This window comes from Takifugu rubripes, chromosome 12 (genome assembly GCF_901000725.2).
Source record: "Takifugu rubripes chromosome 12, fTakRub1.2, whole genome shotgun sequence".
In the NCBI taxonomy this organism is placed as follows: domain Eukaryota; kingdom Metazoa; phylum Chordata; class Actinopteri; order Tetraodontiformes; family Tetraodontidae; genus Takifugu; species Takifugu rubripes.
The window spans coordinates 7,983,485-7,998,495 of NC_042296.1; the positions used below are offsets into that span (position 1 = coordinate 7,983,485).

The following is a 15,011-nucleotide window of genomic DNA, read 5'->3' on the forward strand; positions in this document are numbered from 1 at the left end:
CCTCGAGGAGACCGAATATCAATCAGAATCTCAATCCCAACGATGGCTCTCTTACGCAAGCAGCAGGTCACTGTCTTCAGACGGGCAGTTTCTGCATGTGAGTGATAATAAGCATGTGAGCATATGTACAAAAAGCATTTTGAACCAAACACTTCTCGTGTTCCGTCCCGCCAAGTCACATTTCCCGCGATTCTCACGTCTCCTCCCAGGTCGCCACGCGCCCTCATTCGGAGGTGGACTCCGCGCACCTTTGAACTACCCGAGTTGATTCAAACCTGGTTTTCACACCGTCAGTTCTTGTTTGTCTGCTTACGAGTCCTGCCAACAATAATGATGTTAAAAAGAATCCCACGTACAACTAATAGTATATTACTCACAACTAATGGTATATAACGCACAACTAATGGTATATAACGCGCAACTTGTTAAGCTCAAGAGGACTGGCGGTCAAGTGTGGCGGAACCCCAAAGAAGGCAGACAGACACGGGAATTAAAAGTAACTCAGACGATTTTAATGAAACAAAAGGACAGGAGGGAAGAAACTAAATGAGGAGGGAGGCCGAGACAAACTATAGGGGGCGTGGGGGAATGTCTTGGATGCAGATGTAAATGAAGTGTGAATCGTGAGGGTGTGTGCGTGTGAATGCGTGAGTGCGTGTATGAAATATCAGTGGAAGGGGTGTTGTACATGTGCGTGATGCGGCAGACGAACCAAGTCCGAGATCCGGGGGCGAGAGTCCGTGGGGGAGTCCAAGTGTCCAGAGGCCAGGGGAAATCCGTCCGGGGAAGAGGGGCTAGGAAGGTTGCAGAGGAGCAGGGGGAGACGCAGAGAGGCGCTGGGGAGCCTGGAGAGATGCTGGGTCGACGGTACGTGTTGCCAAAACACCAGTTAGATCAAGCACTGGCCTGAGTGCAGAGGGGCCTTTTATGGGTGCAGAGTCGTTTGGGCGGATTGGGTGCAGCTGGAGGAGAGGGCACGGGTGGTGGTGGTTGAGCTGATTGCACAGGAGTAGGTGGGGCCAGAGTAGGAGTCACAACACAACTAATGGTATATAACGCACAACTAATAGTATATAAGACACAACTAATACTATATAAGACACAACTAATAGTATATTAGTATATAACGCACAACTAATAGTATTAGTAGTATATAACGCACAACTAATAGTATTAGTAGTATATAACGCACAACTAATAGTATATTAGTAGTATATAACGCACAACTAATAGTATTAGTAGTATATAACGCACAACTAATAGTGTATTAGTAGTATATAACGCACAACTAATAGTATATAACACACAACTAATAGTATATAACACACAACTAATAGTATATAACGCACAACTAATAGTATATAACACATATTTAGGAAGAGTCAACAAAATAAAATTAACTTTATTATTTAACCTCTTATGGGCCAAGTTCCAACAAAACTTGTTTAATGTGCGAAAATTCCTGGAAAAAAAATATTTAGGCTCATAAATGATAATTAATGATATAATGACACTTTGAGCATCAGTGAAATAGATGTAAAGTCTAAAAATCTGCATCGTCATGTTTAGAATACGACTTTATTGTGATAATTCCATCACAGCTGTTTCATTTTTTCCCAAAGAAATCTGCAAATGTTTCAATATAAATATTTTAATGAGACAAAAACCAAATTAGCTGCTGTTGAAATGTAGCACAGCTTATTTCAGTCTCATTATGGGACCAGTCTCAGAACTCTGCTGAAAAGAACCAACAATGTTGGAGAGAAACAGTTGATAGAGAAGAGAAGGATCAACCTTGGACTCCAGAGAGAGATTATAGATGGATTATAACAATGTACCTACAATAACAGATCATTTACACAAAGTCTTTCTGGTCTTTAGTTTAATTAGGAACAATTTCAGTTGGTCGATTTTTACACATCTGATTTAATGACAGAGACCTTCTGATTTGGACCATAAAAGGTGAGCCAGGCTGTCCATACGAGGAGTGTTGTGGTTCTGTTTCGGTTGTCACTCAGACCTCTCACCTCCTCCTCTACCTGCAGGAGCAGCATTTAGGGGCGGGCTGCTCTCTGAGGGCTGAGCCTCTGTCACACCTGCAGCTCCTACTTAAGCTCTCCCCTCTTTGTCTCCGGTGCCGGATTGTTGCTCATGCTTCGGTACCGAGCTCCAGCTCAGAGATCCCCAGCCCTTCGCCTTGTGTTAATCTCCCAAGTAGTAAGTGTTTTCAGTGCCTCACCACTGCTTTCAGTTGTACTTTTCCTCGACGTTTTTTTTTCCCATTTCATGGTGATTTTTCGTTCGCTTTTCTGTTGCTACTTTCTTAGAGTTGTTTTTTTTTGTTGTTACTTGGTTCAATCATTTGCATTTTTGTCGAAAGAACCTTTTGTTTTGCACTCTGCATCTGGGTCCTGGCCTCCTTAACACTCACGTAACAGGGAGCATCTTAACTGTTTAAAGGCTAAATTAAACTAAAAACTTGACAGATCAGGAGCATCACAACCTGAAAGGAATAAAAAAAAAAAAAAACTCACCAAAACAGGGTTGGGGATTTTATTGAAAAGCAAAAATCAGCATTAATCTAAATCTAAAGCAGCAGAAAACTCCTGCAAACATCTTAAATTGGTTTCCAGCTTCAACTTTCATCTCTACAGCACAATCAGGAAATCATCTTTTAAACAAACCCTTTAAATCTGCTCTTAAATTATGAGTTTACACAACAGTTAATGTGAACACATCATCCAGAGATACATTATTGATTGGCTAAAAGCTCAATAAAGACCCAACACCCCCATTATTAAAGGTCACGCTCATGTTTAAACCCAAATGATGAGAAGAGTGATGATTTCTGGTTAAAATCAGTTGATTTTAAATGAAAACTAAAAATCAGAGCAAACACAGTTTTATACAGAATAAAAGCAAAGATCTGATAATTACAACCTCTAACGTGTCTAATGGTTAATAAGCTGTTGCATTTATTCCAGGAGAACACTCCTTGTTCCAGAGCATCCTGAAAAGAAAAAGACCAAATAATCAAACACATTAAACCAGAATATTCATTGTTGATCCAGTTTCACCAGAGGAGCAGCTCAATGAATCAAAAACAAGTATAAAGCTGCTCTAACATGAAGCTACTCACCCTATTCATGCTGACGGTTCTCCTTTAGTTTGGATTTGGCTTCAGTGGCTCCTTGACCTCAGAGTGACCTTCAGCTGTAAGGTCAGAACAAAGATTCTTAGAGCAGAAACCACAGTTACACACAATTACTGCAAGAGAAGTTCAGCAAACACCAGAGAAAATCCAAATGTGATTCAACTTTTACTCACGTTTGGTACATTTGCCTGCAACTGAGAAGAAAGTCGATTAGCTTTGCTGCTTTAGATCTTTGACAGAGATTTTATCAACGTTTTCTTCTTTTGTCATTGAGACTAAAGCAAAAGCAGAGTGAAGGATTAAAGCTCTGCTTCCATCTCCATCTCTCACCTTTCTTCTTCCTGTAAAGGAGGAAACCAACGACGGCGATGAGAACGAGAGCCAGAACAACAACTGCAACAGCAGCGATGACGGCCGTGTTACTGGGATCCTCTGCTGGAGAGGAAACAAGCAAAACCATCAAAACCAGCACAGATGACAAAGACTAAAGAAGATCATCTCCAAATCTGTTCATCTGTCTGAATTATTTAAGTGTGAGGAGAGCTGACATCTTTGGACGTTTGCTTGTTTGAACATTTGCTATTCCTGCTCATGTCCTGTAATTAGATCCTGTTGACTCAAGAAAAGAAGAAATATTCCTCAGACAGTAAAATCAGAGTGTGCTTCTCACCACCATCTCCTCTGACCCCAGGCTTCCCCCAGTTGGTCCTGATCTGGTTTTTGTCCAGTGTTCTGGTGATTTCCTCCCCTCCAGACAGCTGAAACACACACTTGTAGCTGCTCCAGTCTTCAGGTGGGACTGAGGACACGTTCAGGTCAACACTCATCTGGAAGGTTCCGTCAGGGTTGAGGAGCATCTCTCCGTGGTCCACGTCCTCATGGAGCTCCTCTTCACCTTTCCTCCAGGACATTGTGGCTCTGTCGGGGTAGAAGCCTGTAGCGTGGCAGCTGACAGGAGAGGAGGGGGTCTTCTGGAGCAGAGACACTGACGGCAGCTCTGGGGGGACAGAGAGGATGAGAGGGAGGACCAGAGGGGGGCCATGGGGAGACAGGGTGGGAGGGGGGGGCAGGTGGGTGAGAGACAGAGAGACAGGGTGGGGGGACCAGAGGGGGATGATGGGGAGACAGGATAGGAGGGGGGGCAGGTGGGTGAGGGACAGAGAGACAGGGTGGGGGGACCAGAGGGGGATGATGGGGAGACAGGGTAGGAGGGGGGGGGGGGGGGGGGGGGGGGCAGGTGGGTGAGAGACAGAGAGACAGGGTGGGAGGAATGGGTAGGGAGGGGGGTGGAGGGGGCAGTAGGAAAACAGGTGAAGAGAAGTGAGGCAGTAAAGCAGAGGGAAGAAATGGGGTGAAGGTGGGGGAGACAGGGTAGGAGGAAGAGGGGGTAGGTGGAGAGAACAGGTGGAAAGAAGGTAGAGTGACAGACGGAGGGAGGAAGAGATGTGTGGGGGTGGAGGGATGACACAGGTGTCCTGCAGGTGTGTGATGTCATGCTGCCACAGGTCATGTGACTCTACCTGTTCTCATCAGTTAGCTCTTCCCATAGTTCACAAACTTCTGCAGCCACTCGATGCAAATCTGGTTAAAGTAGGACTTCCATCGTTCTATCAAAGCTTCATTCTGATCCCACTTGTGTTTGGTGATCTCAGCCTCTCGTTTGGCAGCGACCCAGATTCTTTCCTTCGGTTTAAATGAGATCAAATCTGCTCCATCATAACCATGCTGAAAAAATCCATTCTTCTCTCCAGTCTCATCGTCCCACTCACAGCCGCACATCAACTGATAGATGTGGACACCTGAGGGACAGAGACAGAGACAGGGACAGAGACAGAGGTGAGTAAAGCAGAGAGACGTCACCGCTCACCCACCTGTCAACAGGTGAGACCGTCTCACCGTCCCCCAGAGACTCACTGATGCTCCCAACAGCTGTCTCTGGTCTGATGGACACTGTCCTCACCTGGACAGTCCTCATTGATCCTGACTGAACCGTGTCACCCTTGTAAACCTGGAATCTGCTTCCTGTTTCTGTCACACCCACTGATCACTCACCTGCCAGTATATATTCTCCAGCGTCACACTCACTCGGTGCCAGATCGTTATTCGTTCCTGATGACCTTCCAGCGTATTCCTGTTTGCCTGCCTGCCCGGTTCCGATCTTGCCTGTTCCTGACCATTCTGTTTAGTCTGCTCCCCTGTAAACTCTGTCTGCCTTCTGCCCGATCTCGACCTTGCTTGTCCCCGACTATTCTGTTCTGCTCACTCCCCGGTGAATCCTCTCTGATGTCTCTGTCCGACAATAAAGCGGTGTTCAGCCAGACCCGTGTGTCATATTTGGGTTCTTATCTGGTTCCTGACAGTTTCCTTCACTCACGTCTTTATTCCAGCTTTTCTTTCCTAATAAACTTGATTCTTCTCTCAGTTTTGCTTTCATGATTCTGAGACGGTTCTTTGATCTTTATTCTGGAAAAATGGACCAACAAAATCTAAAATCAGAAAGTTCTTAAATCTGACTCAGAATCCAAAGTTGCTGTTTCCCTCGTTGCTGATCAGGCTGTAATTGCTCGTTGTGAGTGTTGATGATTCCTCGTCCGTGTTTTAATTCTTTTCTCCTGGTAGGAAAACTGAGCTTTGATCTGAAGCAGCTCCGTGTTGGAGGGTTCAACCTCCCAGATCAGGAGGGCTGGGCAGCCATTTTAGTTCCATCTGGCAGCGTTATTAGAGCGTCACACCAGACAAAGGGAGTTTGTTGATGGCAACAGTCTGAGAGGAGCATGGAAACTGTATCAGCCTGAGAATTGGATGGATTTGATTCATCTTTCCATCAGAAAATCCTCCAACATCGTTGCTCTGATCTTTAATGGAAGCTCCTTTTCTTTGTGCAGCTGGGATTTAATAAACTCATCATGAGATATTTGACACATTTTTATCAAGTTGTTGAAGCTGTTGCAGCACATTTTTGCCCTGGTTGATATTATATCCTGATGTTTGTCTAATTCCTTCCTACTCCAGCTGATATGGAGGCGTCGCCATGGCGCCACTTTAGTCACAAACCATCAGCACACACAACCTTTCCTTTCTTCTTCTGTTTCAGCTCAAGAATCCAGCTGATGATGGGGAGATTTGTGCTGCTCTGCTGTTCATCGTTCTGCTTCTCATGTTGTTATTAGAGCTAATGAGGCTCAGAGTCATTAGAGCTTTTGGGACGACTGGAATCAGAGCTGGAAACAGCGTCTGTGGACCCGTCGGCTTTTCCATCCTGAACCTTTTTAGGAGGTTATTTTAGTCGGTAGAACCTCTAGATGTGGAAATTCTTGGACTTCCTTGTAGTTGTAATAATGCTGTTTCAGATGAAGTGATTTTTAAAAAGGGTCTGATTCTTTGAGTCCTGCTGTGTTTAAGCTCTCTAATGTATGTGAACCTCTTTGTTCTGAACTGGTTGTTTCTACATGCAGGCTCCTGTTGTTGCTTCTGTCTTTAGAACCTTCCTCACTAACCATGAAAGAGGAGTCAGTTATTGGCAGATATACAGCTCAGTTCATTATTATGACTCTAAAGTCTTTTTAAGCCTTTTTCCCAGCTGCAGGTTCAGTTGCTGTCATTCAGAATATGCTGTTAACCTGCTGGTTTCCTCCTGAGGGGATAGAACTCCCTGCAGCCTCTTTATTCCACTCTCTTCTTCTTTTTGACTGCACATGCTGACATTATTCCTCTTGAAGTTCATTCTGACCAGTGAGCGACCCTGATTCCACCTCTATTTGCCTGTATTGAAGATCAATCTGGACGTTAGCATTAATAAATCCATCAATGTCTCACTCAAAAAGTCTGATAATATTGTTCAGTTGTAGAAATATTGATAATAAAGATGTGGAAGAACATTGATTTGACTTGATGAGACTCTGTCTTAGCTGGTTTTGTTGCCGACTCCTCAATACAAAAGGTCTCTATTTTCTGTCCAACAAGTCGCTAGAAGACGCTCAATGACGTCGTCTCACAATCCGCCCAATTATATTTACAGGTTGTTGGAACGTGAGAGGAGCAATGTTGCTGTGGGAGACACCAAAAGTCAGCAAAACACCTTAAATATGTTTTCAACTGCAAATAAATGTGTAATCTGTTGATCCTGTTTTGAACTTACCGACTTACTGTATTTTTGCGACCATAAGACGCAATTAAAAGTCTTAAATTTTCTCTAAAGTGGACAAGGTGTCTTAACATGTGATGTTCATGCGTGCACCTTATGTGTGCACTGAGTTCCAAAATCTATAAATGCTTTTCAACATTTGCAAAAGCCATTTGGGATTCATTTTGGATACAAAATCTGATGTACGTGAGTGCATTGCTAAATACACGCTAGCATGCATGTTTTAAGCTAGCGTAGCGTTATGTTTTACCATGCCTCCACCTTATTGTCGCAAAAATAAGGTAAATCCTTTCTATAAATACAGCTAAATCCTGTTTGTCCTGCTGAGTCTCATGCTAGAATATGACTCTAAATCAAGAAGATTCCTGCTATGTGGGCTGGACCTGCTGGCCCTACGGCCGACCTCCTCCTGTATCCAGCCTGAGGAGCAGCAAAATGACCCAAAAGAGGCTCTCTGGAAGTGTTCCTGGTTATGTTGCTTTTTAAGCTTCTTGTCATGTTTCTAAACTTCTGCTCCATTATGAAGCCTAAAACAAGTGACAGGAACACAGGAACACCAACCTAAACACACGGAACAGTTCATAGAAGACTTTAACTGGACTACATTTGTCATCTAAATGGACTAAAAGAGAAACGTGTCAGAGGGAGAAAATGATAACGGCTCCGGCTCTAATTCAGCTTCATACGTTGATGTTTGTCTCCACCAACAGCAGAAAGAGTCACCAGATTTGTTGCTGCTCCCTGAGCAGATGTAGACAGGAAGTCACAAAGTTCTCAACAGGGTTTTGTTGGTGTCACTAAGTGGAGCTGTTGGCTGGAAATATGAAAACAGGCCCAGCCTCTGGTTCCAGGAGCAAATGTTCTGTGTATCTTCATGTTTTGGTGGGTTCATTTTCCTGTTTTTGGTGAGATCATCAGAACTAAATGTGGCGTTCATGACACTCATTCATTAATGAAAGGATGAAGTGGTGAAATGAGCCAGTGAGTGTTTGTGGGTGGTCCCAGATGAATGGATGATGCACAGACTCACTGTGGTCCACTTCAGCTCAGCTCAGCCGCTACAAACAAACGTGTGATGTGATGAATCCTCTAGTTTCTGCAGGTCATGTGACCTCTACTGGCTAACCTGCCGCTGACGCCCTGACCAACGTCTCTGGGGTATTATGGGATGGTCAGAAACAGTGTGAGTGAGGCAGGTCCGGTCCAGTTTCAGCGTTCTGCTGAGTCGGAGTGTGTCTGAGCCCAGAGGAGGCGTCATCACACTGTTGGATCAAGGTGAGTGAAACACTCCCAGATGAAGAGTGTGTGTGATCACCTGATCACCAAAACACACAACTGGACGTCAACAATAGTTTATCAGGAGTAAAGAAAAGTCAACTCACCTCCAGTTTGGTTGAAGCGCTGCTTTAAAATTTCAATCCTGACTTTGAAGGTCTGCTGGGCACTCATGAAGATTCCAGTGTTTGTGTCCCAGTACTGAGGATCATCTGCTGTAACTTCCTTCATCCACTCCTGTTTGGGCTGTAGTCTCCTGGTGTTGCTGTCATAGTGAACCGTCTGAACATCATCAACCATCCCAACAGCCACAAACTCTGGGAAGTTTGGAACTCCAGAAGATGCAGTGTTGAAATACTTCAGAGTGTGAGTCACTGAGAGAAAAATATCAAATATCACAACTTTACTGTCAGAAACGACTCAACAAGAGTTTAATATTAATAACACACAATCAGAAAACAAAATTAAATATAGAAAAAGACTAATTATTCATTTATTTACACTTTAATTAGTTTCCAGTGTTTAAAGTTATTTTCATTTTAAATTCATCGTTGGCTTAAAATTTTTATCAGCACATTTTTTTAAAAATACCAAAATATAATCTAGGTGCGCCAAAGCGGTCTCTCAAGCACAGCAAGGCTGCTGGATGAAGTGGGAGGGTGTTGAGAGGAGGAGAATTACATGGAGCGAGTTGTGGAGCATGGAGTCTAGCAGGCTTAGTTTCACCATTAGAGCCGTGTACGATGTCCTTCCCTCTCCAACCAACTTACATCTCTGGTATGGAGAAGAACCAGCCTGTCCACAGTGTGCAGCACCTGCAAGCCTCAAGCACATCTTGGTGGGTTGTAAGATCAGCCTGACCCAAGGAAGGTACACCTGGCGCCACAATCAAGTATTGAAGTGCTTGGCGGCTGAACTTGAGAAGAGGAGGGTGAAGAGAAGATCAATTCCATGCCTCCAAATTCCCAACCTGTTGCCCCATGGAAAATGTCCTTCGTTCGGGGAGGGGAGAAACGAGGGAGTAAGCCAGCTCCTCCGGAGGCCGGCTCCTCACCGTTGCCCGAGACTGGGAAATGCGGGTGGACCTCAGCCAGAGGCTTATTTTTCCTGAAGTCGCAGTTACCAACTTGCGCCCAGACCTGGTCCTATGGTCCAAATCCTGTCGGCGCGTTTTCATCGTGGAGCTCACTGTCCCATGGGAGGAGGCAATCGGGGAGGCATACGAACGGAAGAGACTACGTTATGCGAACCTAGCAGCTGAAGCAGAGGGGCGGGGCTGGAGTGTAAAAGTGTGGCCTGTGGAGGTAGGCTGCAGAGGCTTTGTTTCCAGAACCACCACAAAGCTCCTGAAGGAAATGGGCATCAGAGGGCAGGCCCAACGGAGGGCAGTAAAAGAGCTCGCTGCCACAGCAGAGCAAAGCAGTCACTGGCTGTGGTTGAAACGGAGGGACATATTGTGGGCGGCCAAGTGATCATGTGGTGCCATTGTGCAACACACACACCCAGGTTTGATCAGCCTGTGGTGGGCCAACCTTGGTGGAGGGTGTCTTGTGTTTAAATGGCTGAAACACCTAATGATGCCAAGGCACACAACTGATGATGTGTCGAGCTGGTGACACCACAGAATCATGAGTGCCAATCCTGCTCCACCCAAGTCTTCTTCACTTGCCATGATTAGGTCGGGACTCTAACACCTAGTCCTATAGAGAAGTTCAGTTTCATAAGTTCATTTATTTGGAGGCAAATATAAAGTATTTCTTGTGGAAAGATTAATGGCAACATGTTAAACATCCCAACGCTGATTTGGGATCCTGTCTTCAGCTTCATCAGGATCACTTCTGTTCTGATTAAAGCTGATTTTTCTCCCTCACATGTTGGATCAACTGCAGCATTTCCATCATCACAAGTGAAGATTCTCCTCATGAGGAGCTGCTGTTGAAGCTTTATTCTCAGACTGGGATCAACTCCACAGTGGTTGAGATTCTGCTTTTCTTCATCACATTTATTAATGATTAAAGTTTAAACCCTCCTGATATGAACTAGATTCCTCTCAGTCGTGTCTGATAGATGAGCCCAAGTGTGTGAATGATCGCCAAGCAAATGGAAACCTTCCGGAAATTTAGCCTGAAATGAAAGTTACCTGACTGAATTCAGCATTTCCACATTTAAAATGATCAGAACTGACCTGCTGAAGAGTCGGGCAGACTCATTAGTGCCAGAAGAAGCAGAAAGTCGAGGGATTTCATGATGAAAGCCAGTTTTTGTGGTCAGATACAAAGTGCATGATTCCGCCTCGACGGTCCGGGAGAAAAATGAGGAAAAGCGGCGAGAAAGGAGAAATAAACCGTGTTCACGTGATCAGGAGCCAATAGGAATTCTGCAATGGCACGACGTCACTTAGGACCAGGTAGAAGCGAATGGGGTCTGAACGGGGTCAAAGTGAAAGTGAAAGCGACTTTCAGAAGGTGGGGGGGGGGGCTCTTCAGTTAGAGCAAACTTAAAGATCTGAAGTGTGTGTGGCTGCAAAAGTCTGTCATTGTTGATCTAATGTTTAAATCCATCAATAATTCACTCCTTTAAGCCGGTGTGCGAGAGCTGCCCCACCATGACGTCACCTCCGGAACTAACACGCTCATTACCGGGTGAAGGGCTCTCTCTAGTGTCTGATCACTACACTCAACGTTCTCACACAATTTCCTAAAACTTTTGACTCTTTCAACATTTGACCTCCGAGTTTCAGTCTGGCGAAAGTCTGAAAACTGTTGGAAAGCTGCAGCGGAGGTCTTCATGTTCCCTCAAACATCTGGAGTTTACTGGGATTCAGAGTTCTGGGTGAACACACACTTTATTAAAATAAGTCTTCACTCTCTGAACTGAGATTTTCCCTTTGATAATTATTCAGGGATCACAGGTCCAAATTAGGAACCAACAAACCTTAAACTGCAGCTTATTATTATTTTTCTGTTTGAAGAGTTTTTTTTCCAGCAGAATTCTTTTACATTGTTGCAAATTCACAAGGTCATTTTATTAATTCAGTGGGACAGGGATTGAGCCGAACATGTACTTTAGAACTGAAAAGGAAGCATCTTTGGACATGATCTTTACTGGACCTTCAGAGGCTCACCAGTCTCCCCCCAGTTGGTCCTGATCTGGTTTTTGTCCAGTGTTCTGGTGATTTCCTTCCCTCCAGACAGCTGAAACACACACTTGTAGCTGCTCCAGTCTTCAGGTGGGACTGAGGACACGTTAAGGTCAACACTCATCTGGAAGGTTCCGTCAGGGTTGAGGAGCATCTCTCCGTGGTCCACGTCCTCATGGAGCTCCTCTTCACCTTTCCTCCAGGACAGTGTGGCTCTGTCGGGGTAGAAGCCTGTAGCGTGGCAGCTGACAGGAGAGGAGGGGGTCTTCTGGAGCAGAGACACTGACGGCAGCTCTGGGGGGACAGAGAGGAACCCATCATTTGCCTCATGGTGGTTCATCAGCAGGACAAAGTCAACCTTCGCCCCAATTTAAGGCTTCAAATGCTGCAACTGTTTAAACCTGATCAAAAACACCTGAAGAAGCTAACTGGGTCGGTAAAACTGAGAAGAGTCACGTTTTCCTGCATGTTGGACATATTAATGCAGGCAGTCAGTGACATCATCCTGTCACCTGGTCCTGCTGAGTTCTTACAGAAGGTTAACGTGTCTCTACCTGTTCTCTCCAGGTGCTCCTTCATAATGGCAGAATATTGCTTCATCCTTTCTGGAAAAACCTTGGTGATGTACAGACTAATCCTGAGTGTTCTATGTTCATCAGAATCCCATCTGGGTTTTACAGCGAGAGCCTTTGGTGTCAGAGCCGTCCAGTGCAGCGTCTTCAGGTCCAGTTCCAACAGGTCCGTCATAACCAAATTTTGAGAAAGCAGAGATTTCTCCTGTCTCACTGTCCAATTCACAATGATCAAGCTTCTGTATAACATGGACACCTGCTGGGAGAACGCAGAGGTCAGTAAATCTGGAGCATGCTATGCTAATTCACCTCCTTTCTTGAGTGCACAATGAGTTCTGCATGGAAGAAAAAGTGGATCATGGTCTCACCTCCAGTCTGATTGTAGATCTCCTTCACATTGTACATCCAGTACTTCATGTAGGCTGGAAAACGCTCCACACACTCTGCAGTGTACCAGTCCAGCTGTTCTTGGTGATGGTCCAGGAACGTCTTTGCCCAGTTTGTCTTTGGCTCTACTTTCTTTTTCGTGGTGTCGCAGTATCCAACCTCAAGTCCACTGACCTCCACACTTGCAAAAAACTCAGGGATGTTTGGGAGTCCAGAGGACAGGGAGTAGTAAATGGTGAGGGACGGTTGCACTAGGAGACAAACGGGAGATCTTTTAGAGGAGCCTTAAGACTGCAGACTGTAGGAACTCCAATAAATGGGCTGGAACCTGTGAGGAGGATCTTTTAAAGTGCATATAATTGTCCCATGACTGCTGTTGTTCCCCAGGGCAAGGCCTACTTTCTGCCACCGCGCTGTCCTCGCCTCACCCTGACTCTCGTTGAGACGCTTTTTCCTGCTCGTTCGAGGTCTCCACGTCGCCCTGCTGGAGTGCAGAACTCGCAGGACCTGACTCCCGTGTTGGCTCCCCGCTGGAGCTCTCTGTGCGCCCCGGAGGACTGGACGAGTGCTTCCCTGCGGTCCAGAAGGACTGCCAAATTAATCTTTGAATAAAGACTTTTTTTACTTTTACCACTGCGTTTTGCCTGCTATCAGGTCCTGGAAAAAACCTAAACCTAACAGATTCCTCTGAGTTGCGTCTGATAGATGACCCCAAGTGTGTGAATGATCGCCAAGCAAATGGAAACCTTGGTTCATTTCCGAGTCTTTGTTGTTTTTATTCAGAATAAAAGAAAGTAATCTAACTATAAGAGTGAAATATGTTTATGAAAGCTGCAATTTAGCCTGAAATGAAAGTTACCTGACTGAATTCAGCATTTCCACATTTAAAATGATCAGAACTGACCTGCTGAAGAGTCGGGCAGACTCATTAGTGCCAGAAGAAGCAGAAAGTCGAGGGATTTCCTGGAAAAAACCTAAACCTAACAGATTCCTGTGAGTTGTGTCTGAACGGGGCCAAAGTGAAAGTGAAAGCCACTCGTTTTAGTGAGAGCTGGAGGGTGAAGGTGGGGGGGGGGGGGGTCTCCAGTTAGAGCAAACTTAAAGATCTAAAGTGTGTGTTGCTGCAACAGTCTGTCATTGTTGATCTAATGTTTAAATCCATCAATAATTCACTCCTTTAAGCCGGTGTGCGAGAGCTGCCCCACCATGACGTCACCTCCGGAACTAACGCGCTCATTACCGGGTGAAGGGCTCTCTCTAGTGTCTGATCACTACACTCAACGTTCTCACACAATTTCCTAAAACTTTTGACTCTTTCAACTTTTGACCTCCGAGTTTCAGTCTGGCGAAAATCTGAAAACTGTTGGAAAGCTGCAGCGGAGGTCTTCATGTTCCCTCAAACATCTGGAGTTTACTGGGATTCAGAGTTCTGGGTGAACACACACTTTATTAAAATAAGTCTTCACTCTCTGAACTGAGATTTTCCCTTTGATAATTATTCAGGGATCACAGGTCCAAATTAGGAACCAACAAACTTTAAACTGCAGCTTGTGTCAGGTTCCCAGTTTCTGGGAACTCTTTTGCAGGGTTTCTCCTGCAGGGGGCGTGGTGGAGCCATGCCTCAGCCGCAGGTGGTGCCGGGGACTGGTGCACCTGCAGACTATCAGCAACCAAGCCACCTATTTATGGACTGTTCTCAAGGTTGGCCAGCGTTGGCGTGTTTGGTCTGTTTCGGAATACCCCGGCTGTACCCTCCTGGACTTTCGTGAGACTTTTTCCTTCGTGGATAACTTTTGAACCCGTTTATCGGATTATTGTTTTGTCTTTATCCTTCATGGACTGCTTTCGACCCCGCTCGGGATTTTTGTCGTAAGTTTACATTCCCTGTTTTGATTAAGAACCGAGTCGTGGTCTCCACGCCTTTTTTTGAGTTGCACAACGTTCTATAAACTTTAATAAAGCTTCTCGGAACGATACGCCACTGTGTCCTGCCTGCTTTCGGGTCCTGATACAACCGCTCGTAACAGCTTGTTTATTTTTCTGTTTGAAGAGTTTTTTTCCAGCAGAATTCTTTTACATTGTTGCAAATTCACAAGGTCATTTTATTAATTCAGTGGGACAATTTTACAGCCAGTGAATGAAAAACAAAATAACAAATCAAGTGATGATAATAAAAGCATTAAGAAATAGAATCCATATAAAGATTTGTGACTAAAAAACGTCTCAATACCTAAAAGCTCGTGTGTTGCTGGTGTCTTGTTGACATCAGTGATTTATTACAGAATAAATCCACCAAGATTTTGTATTTTCAACCACTTTGTCTGGTTAATGAATAAAAGT

The 15,011-nt window shown here is 44.9% G+C and overlaps 1 pseudogene across 1 annotated transcript; it reads right to left on the minus strand.

Annotated features, from left to right (window-relative positions):
• Window positions 1-2,539: 2,539 nt before the first annotated feature.
• Window positions 2,540-13,647, minus strand: LOC101078287 (class I histocompatibility antigen, F10 alpha chain-like; annotated as a pseudogene). The gene is made up of 8 exons (XR_003890153.1): window positions 13,576-13,647; window positions 8,681-8,947; window positions 4,675-4,953; window positions 3,825-4,151; window positions 3,485-3,589; window positions 3,328-3,348; window positions 3,140-3,213; window positions 2,540-3,010 (listed from the first exon to the last, which is right to left on the minus strand). The product of XR_003890153.1 is annotated as a class I histocompatibility antigen, F10 alpha chain-like (transcript).
• Between the last annotated feature and the right edge of the window lie 1,364 nt (window positions 13,648-15,011).